The sequence below is a fragment of the Arachis hypogaea genome, chromosome 2 (genome assembly GCF_003086295.3).
Source record: "Arachis hypogaea cultivar Tifrunner chromosome 2, arahy.Tifrunner.gnm2.J5K5, whole genome shotgun sequence".
Classification (NCBI taxonomy): domain Eukaryota; kingdom Viridiplantae; phylum Streptophyta; class Magnoliopsida; order Fabales; family Fabaceae; genus Arachis; species Arachis hypogaea.
This window is the reverse complement of record NC_092037.1, coordinates 95,443,683-95,452,306: the sequence shown is the minus strand read 5'-3', so window position 1 is coordinate 95,452,306 and position 8,624 is coordinate 95,443,683.

Sequence of the window (8,624 nt, the reverse complement as noted above, 5' to 3'; positions counted from 1 at the left end):
CCTCTAGGAGTAGAATCTTCTGAGGTTGTTCGCGTTCCATGTCCTCGGGACCTCCTTGCCATCAAGCTTTTCTAACTTAAAGGCTCCTTTTCCCATCACCTTTTTGACTCTATAGGGGCCTTCCCAGTTTGCCGCTAGTTTGCCCTCTCCGGGGGTCGGCAGGCCGATATCATTCCGCCTTAGGACGAGGTCGTTCGGCTCGAATTCCCTCTTGAGCACTTTGGTGTTGTAGCGCAGAGCCATTCTTTGTTTTAGCGCTGTTTCTGTCAAATGGGCCATTTCCCGGGCTTCATATATCAGGTCCTTTTCTACGGTTTCCTCTACTCCTTTCAGAAGCAACCGCGGACTCGGTTCACCGATCTCAACGGGTATCACTGCATCCACCCCGTATGTTAGTCGGAAAGGAGTTTCCTTGGTGGAGGATTGCTCGGTTGTTCGGTATGACCAGAGGACTGATGCTAGCTCGTCGGCCCAAGCACCCTTTTTGTTGTCCAATCTCTTTTTCAGCCCTGAAAGGATAACCTTGTTGGCGGACTCCACTTGTCCGTTCGTCTGGGGGTGCTCTACCGAAGAGAACCTTTGCTTTATGCCCAGGCCGTTGAGGAATTCCGTGAACTTTTTGTCAGTAAATTGCGTGCCGTTGTCGGAGATGACGACTTCCGGTATCCCGAATCGCGTTATCACCTGCCTCCACATGAACTTCCTGCAATTAGATGAGGATATGTTGGCTAGCGGTTCGGCTTCTATCCATTTGGTGTAGTAGTCAATTGCGACAATGAGGTATTTGACTTGCCCCGGGCCGACCGGGAAGGGTCCCAAGAGGTCGACACCCCACTGAGCGAATGGCCGGGAGGTCGTTAAAAAGCTTAACTCAGAGGCCGGCGCCCTGGCAAAGTTGGCGTTCTGTTGGCACTTTACGCACTTTTTGACAAACTCTTTGGAATCTGCCATCATCGACGGCCAGTAGTATCCAGCTCGGATTAATTTCCTTGCTAGGGTTTTGCCTCCGATGTGGTGCCCACAGCAGCCCTCATGGACTTCCCTGAGGACGTAGTCCGTCTGGTCGGGGTGTAGGCATTTCAGTAGGGGTTGGCTGAGCCCTTTCCTGAACAGCTGTCCTTGGATGACGGCATATTTGGCCGCTTCTCTTCTTAATTTCGCCGCATCTTTTTCATCACCAGGGACTTGGCCATGTTCTAGGAAGTTGGTGATGGGGTCTAGCCATGAAGAACTTAGGGTTGTCATGTGCAGTGCAATTGCTGGTTCTCTTGTCATGCCTTGGATGAGAGACCGGTTCCCCTCCCCTGGCTTTGTGCTGGCCAATTTTGATAGAAGGTCTGCCCGTGTGTTCCTTTCTCTGGGTACGTGATGGATCGTGACCTCTTCGAACTTTTGGCTCAAGCTTTTAACCTTTTCCAAGTACTTTTGTAGCAAAGGGTCTTTGGCTTGGTAGCTACCGTTTACTTGGGAGGTGACGACTTGGGAGTCACTGCATATTTCTATTCTTCTCGCGCCGACTTCTGCCGCTAGGGTTAAGCCTCCTATAAGGGCTTCATATTCTGCCTGGTTGTTCGAGATGGGAAACTCGAATCTGACCGACTGTTCGTATACAACCCCAATCGGGCTTTCCAGGATGATCCCGGCACCCCCAAAGGTCTGGTTGGAGGCTCCGTCCACATGGAGCTTCCACCGTGTACCCACGTCTTCGCTTGGGTCTCCCGTTACTTCAACTAAAAAATCCGCCATGGCCTGCGCCTTGATGGCTTGCCGGGGCTCGTACCGTATGTCATATTGGGAGAGTTCGATGGACCAAGTCATCATTCTTCCCGCCAGATCGGGTTTTTGGAGAACTTGCCGGATCCCTTGGTCCGTTCTGACGACAACTTGGTGACTTTGGAAGTATTGTTTTAACCTTCTCGAGGAAGTTAGGAGTGCTAAGGCTAGCTTTTCCAACTTGCTATATCTTAGTTCTGCCCCTTGCAGGGCCCTGCTTATGAAGTAGACTGGCTGTTGAGCTTTCCCGTCCTCCCGCACCAGAACTGCGGCCAGGGCTTCGCTTGTTATAGCGAGGTATAGGTATAGTGGTTCCCCGTCCTTTGGCTTCCCGAGAACGGGAGGTGCCGCCAGGATTTCCTTGAAGTGTTGAAAGGCTTCTTCACATGCGGGTGTCCACTCAAACGCCATCCCTTTCTTCATGAGGTTAAAGAATGGCAAGGCCTTTGTCGCCGAAGCTCCGAGAAATCGGGATAGTGAAGTCAACCGTCCTGCCAACCTCTGGACGTCCTTGATGCAACCCGGGCTCTTCATCTGGAGTATTGTCTGGCACTTCTCCGGGTTAGCTTCTACCCCTTTCTGAGTTATCATAAACCCCAGGAACTTGCCGGCTTCCATGGCGAAGGCGCACTTGAGGGGGTTCAGCCTCATACCGTGTTGACGGAGGGACGCAAATACACTTGCCAGGTCGTTCAAGAGGTCGTCAGGTCGCGTTGTTTTTGCCAGGATGTCGTCCACGTAAACTTCAACTGTTTTCCCTATGAGGTCGTGGAATATCCTGTTCATCAGCCTTTGATATGTTGCCCCCGCGTTTTTCAAGCCGAATGGCATTACCTTATAGCAAAAAGTTCCTCCTGGCGTTATGAACGCCGTCTTGTCTTCGTCGGGACGGTGCATCGGTATCTGATTGTAACCGGAGTAGGCGTCCATGAAGCTTAGATACCGGTATCCCGCCGCGGCGTCGACGAGTGCATCTATGTTGGGGAGGGGGAAGCAATCTTTGGGGCATGCTTTGTTAAGGTCAGAGTAGTCCACGCACATTCTCCACTTGCCGTTGTGTTTTCTCACCAATACCACATTCGAGAACCATGTCGAGTAATCCACTTCCCGTATGAAGCCTGCTTCTAGGAGGCTGGCCGTTTGCTTGGCTACCTCCTCTGCTCTTTCCGCCGACATCTTTCTCCTCCGTTGAGCCACTGGGCGTGCTTCCGCCTTGACGGCTAAATGATGTGAGATGATTTTTGGATCTATGCCCGGCATGTCGGCTGGTGTCCAGGCGAACAAGTCCCTGTTGGCCCTTATCATCTCGATCAAAGGTTCCTTCAGCTCATGTGGGAGGTTCTTGTTAACGAATGTGAACTTTTCCTCTTCGTCACCGATCCTAAACTTCTCCAGATCCCCTTCTGGTTCTGGCCTCGGCTTGTCCTCTACTCTGGCATCAAGGTCGGCTAGGAACACGCCGGATGCTTCCTTGGACTTCTTTCTAAGGGAAAGGCTGGCGTTGTCACAAGCGACCGCCGTCTCGAGGTCTCCTCTTATGGTCCCTATGGATCCATCATCGGTAACGAACTTCATAACTAGCAGCTTGGTGTTGATTATGGCTTCAAAATCATTGATTGTTTTTCTTCCCAAGATGATGTTGTAGGCTGTGGAATCTCGGAGAATTACGAACTCGGCCATCGCCGATCTTCGGCCTTGGATCTGCCCCACCGAGATTGGTAGGGAAATGACTCCGTCCGGTTTGATGAAGTGGTCGCCTAACCCGATAACCCCGTGCTGGTGAGTCGTCAGGTCGGCATCCTTTAGCCCTAGTGCGTCGAACACGTTGCGGAACATGATGTTTGAATCAGCTCCTGTGTCGACAAGGATCCGTTTGACGAGGCCGGTTCCCACCCTGGCCGTTATGACCATGGGGGGGTTTTCCGGGGTGTCGCTGAACCATTGGTCTTCCGGGCCGAAAGAAATGGATGGAGGTTTTTTGGAACTTTGCACCGGCGGGGATGAGATCGCCAGAACCTTGGCGTCTTTCTTGTGTGCCGACCGGGATTTTGGTGCAGCGTTTTTTGCCGTTACCACGTTTATCACAGTGAGGCCATGGTCTCTGTCTTCGGGCTCCTGTCGCCGCTTGGCCGAGCGTGTCTTGCCTTCCTCGTCTTGATCGCGGTAACGCCTTCTCGGCTCCCTGATGAGATGGGAGAACGATGCTAGCTTTCCTTCCCTTATCGCCTGTTCTAGTGCGTCCTTCAGGTCGAAACAGTCCTGTGTTTGATGGCCATACCCCTTATGGTAATCACAATAAAGGTTCTTGTTTCCACCCGTACGGTCCTTAAGTGGTCGAGGCTTCGGAAGAATTCCCTTCTCAGCTATTTGTTGGTAAACTTCCACGATGGGGAGGGTGAGTGGAGTGTAGTTAGTAAATTTTCCGACTCGAGGGAACGACCTGGGTGCTTTGTCTGATGCCTCCTCCCTTGCCTTTTCTTTTGCTCTCTCACCGTCGCCACCGGACTGCCGAGCCTGGCCGTAACCGGACTGCCGCTTATTGGCAGCAACGACTCGGCTGACCTCCTCGTCGTTTATGTACTCCTTAGCCACCGTCTGGATTTCATGCATTGTCCAAACTGGCTTCGTGGTAAGGTGTTTTCGGAAGTTCTCGTTGAGGAGGCCGTTTGTTAGGCAGAGACTGGCCACCGAGTCGGTTAAGCCGTCGATTTCCAAGCATTCGTCGTTGAACCGATCTAAGTACCTCCTGGTCGGCTCTCCCTGTCTCTGGGTTATCCCTAGAAGGTTGATAGGATGCTTGGCCTTTGCTATTCGCGTTGTAAATTGGGCCAGGAATGCACGACTGATGTCTGAGAAATTGTAGATGGAACCTTGAGGGAGGCCGTTAAACCATCTGATCGCTGGTCCTGCTAGAGTTACCGGGAAGGCGCGGCATCTTACTTCGTCCCCTACTCCCTCTAGATTCATCCTGGCCTCGAAGGTCGTGAGGTGTTCCAGAGGGTCTTGAGTTCCGTCATACCTCATGTCCGTTGGTTTGTCGAAGTGCTTCGGCAACCGGACCTCGAGGATAGATCGGTGGAACGGGGTGACACCCATTATGACGGGTTGCCGTGTTCTCTCGGATCTCCCTTCCCCGTCCTCGTGACCTCTTGCTGCTCGGCGGGTTGGTCCGCCTCGGGAGTAGATGATCCTGTCGTTTCGCCTTCTTATTATGGGTGACTCCTCCCGCGTGCTCTCCGCTTCCGTCCGGGAAGCGGATGTACGCCGCTGGCGGCTTCGGTGAGAGTCTTCCTCCTCGCTCCCGGGAGACGGGGTAAAGCTGGGATCGGTAGACCGTCCATCCCGCTCCCGGTCGGCTAGCTGTCGCTCTAAGTTCTGGACTCTGTGGCGTAGCTCCTGCATTATTATGGCGCTATCGCCACCAGTTCCCCCGAAGGGTCGTGTCCTCGTGTGTTGTTGGGGGGACCTCCGCCGCCCCCTCAGTGAAGCGACGGAGGCTGCCCCCTCCGCTCCGGCTGCTCGAGCTTGGTCACCGGGACCCAACACGACTTCCATCTAGGCTGCCGGTGTCCCCACAGACGGCGCCAATGTTCGTTTGTCGGGTTCCGAACAGATCGGGTGGACAGGTGTAGGGGTGAGGACGCCTTACCTTGGGTCACGCTGCTTGCGGGTAGTCGAGTAGCCGAGTACTTGTCTTGGAGAGATGATGAGGGGGGGTGCCACCTGCAAAGACACTCCGACGCTCAAGTCAGCAATGTGCAGGCGGGCAGAATAAAGAGGCGAAAGGATATGACGTACCTCGGGGAAAGAGCCAACTTCCCCTTTATATACATGTCAGTCATGGGCCCCCCATGGAGTCAGGCCCATATCCCAAAGGACTCTGTCCTACGGCCGCATGTGAGCCGTACAGGACGCGTGTCCGGGTCGGCTGGAGGGTGCGTAACCGGGTCGGGTAGAGCTTGAGCCGGGTCGACCCGTGCGAATGCTGGGCCAGACCGTAACAGATATCAACTACAAGATGAGGATCACATCCAAGTTATCTTAGATGGATTAACTGTGGAATATAGTAACTACATCACTGTTGTGATGTCAAGGATGGAAACCTTCTCAGTAAGTGAGGCAGAGGCATGAAGGCATGCTAGAGCGGTTTAAGAATCAAGCTAAGGATGGTGGTGCTAGGAGAGGACACAGAGGCCGGTTTCAAAGAGGAGGACGATCTTCTTGGAATAATTCGAGGACTCTTTGCCAAATTCGTGGTGGAAATGGTCATGTGGCTTTGACCAACAATATCAACCTGGTTGGGGATCTTCCTCAGCATCACCTCAAATTTCTTGGTATCCTGATTCGGGTGCTAGCCACCATGTTACCACTGATCCCAATAATTTCCTCTCTTCCTCACAAGAAACTCATGATCCTGATCATCTATTGATCATGTATATGTAGGTAATGGCACAGGTATCCCTATTAAAAACCATGGCTTTTCTATTTTGATTGATAAAAGAATAATGATAGCTTTAAACTGCTTAATTTGCTGCATGTTCATCAAATAGCAGGGACAATAATGTCTTTTTTGAATTTTGGCCTAAACAATGTCTTGTTCGTGATCAGGTTTCTCAAAAACTCCTTCTCCAGGGAATTATGCTTTTGATCACCTAGTTGTCCCTAAGAGTGTTCTCTTGCTAAGAAAATACTTTACGTGTTTGTCTTGTGCATTGAATTATGCTCCTTGTAATAATTGTACTCTTACTCATGCAGATACCTCACCTATTAGGTGTTCTGATTCTCATATTGCAAAGCCAGTTACTTGTAAATTTGTAATGCTTCAAATCTTTCTATGAATTCAAATTATATGAAGTGTTTTTCCACTAATTTTGATTCTAGTTCCTTTCTTAATTCTGCCTCTACTAATATTGATCAGCATGTTATTCAACCTCCTTTAATTAAAACTGCATTATCAGCTAATTGTGGCAAATATAATAACACTTGAATTATGGAGTTTATGTCTAAGGCTTTTACTGATTTTCTTCAAATTCATGGTATTCAACACAGATTATCTTGCCTTTATAGTTTATAAACATCAACAACAATGATGCTTTTAAAGAAGGCATAGAACAATCACTGAAAATTGGTTTCTCTCTTTTAGCCACGGCCTCTCTTCCCAAGCAATTTTTGGAAGATGCATTCACTACAGCTGTGTTTTTGCTTAATTGGTTGCCCACTGCTACTCTTGAGTTTTTATCACCATTTGAAAAACTATTTCAGAAGAAGCCAGATTATTCAATGCTAAAAATATTTGATTTGTGCTTGTTTTCCTTTTCTTAAGACCATACAATAAACAAAACTGGTTTATAAATCTGAAAAATATATATATTTGTCAAGATATGTGCTCTTTGATGAGAATATCTTCCCTTATTCAGATTTATTTCCCTCTAATACTCATTCTGTTATGACCTTGCCAATTGTTCCTGAACAATTGGCAACTAATATCTGAACCAGCTTCTTCACACTCACCATTCACAGAACTTCCTAGTGGTTGTCCTTCTCTTTAACAGGACTTGACTAGGCTCACACTCAGATAACTATTAGTGTATTGAGATCTGCTTACCTCCTATTCCTCATACAACTTCTAATTCACACTCTATTATCACAATATCAGAATCAGGAAACCAAAAACCAAGAACCTTTACTGTTTCTATTACCTGGGAGAGGTACTTTTCAGCTAAGGTAATTAGCCATAGTTTAAAGAAATTTAACATTCAGTTATAATTTACAAGAAGCCTTAGACCAAGAAGCCCATGCTATGCTTTCAATTAGTGAACTATGGAGTAACCAACATAATAATGTCTCAAACCTATCTTACAACAGTTTTGAAGGGATCTTTCTTGTAATAATGTTTGAACTGATTCATCTCAAATAATTAGATCTTTCTCGTAATTAGATTTTTGGTAATATACTAGAAGGGATCTCTGCTTTAACTGATATAGTCTCAAAGGAATCAAATTAGTGGTTCCTTGTGCACTCTAGTTTTGTGAACCTTAACCACAACAATTTATATGGAAGGATTCCTTCCCAAATTGGCAACACTTTTGTTTCTAGACCTTAGGTACAATATCTCAATGGCAAAATACCCAATGGGCGAAACACACTAAAGTTTAGATTGCAATCTCTTTCTTGATGGAGATTATAACTGTCTTGAATCTCAAGAAATTATCATTTAAGTTTGTTGAGTTTGAAGAACTAAAACATTGTTAAGATGATGACTAAATATTATTGGATTATTATCCAATTGTTTGTGTGATTAGTTTTGTTTAGTGTGAAGGAAATTAATTAAATTATACTGGTCTAAGAAACATGAAAAAAGGCCACACACACAATCATGGCGCAAAGAGTTTCCTTGTGCACTCTAGTTTTGTGAACCTTAACCACAACAATTTATATGGAAGGATTCCTTCCCAAATTGGCAACACTTTTGTTTCTAGACCTTAGGTACAATATCTCAATGGCAAAATACCCAATGGGCGAAACACACTAAAGTTTAGATTGCAATCTCTTTCTTGATGGAGATTATAACTGTCTTGAATCTCAAGAAATTATCATTTAAGTTTGTTGAGTTTGAAGAACTAAAACATTGTTAAGATGATGACTAAATATTATTGGATTATTATCCAATTGTTTGTGTGATTAGTTTTGTTTAGTGTGAAGGAAATTAATTAAATTATACTGGTCTAAGAAACATGAAAAAAAGGCCACACACACAATCATGGCGCAAAGAGTTTCCTTGTGCACTCTAGTTTTGTGAACCTTAACCACAACAATTTATATGGAAGGATTCCTTCCCAAATTGGCAACAC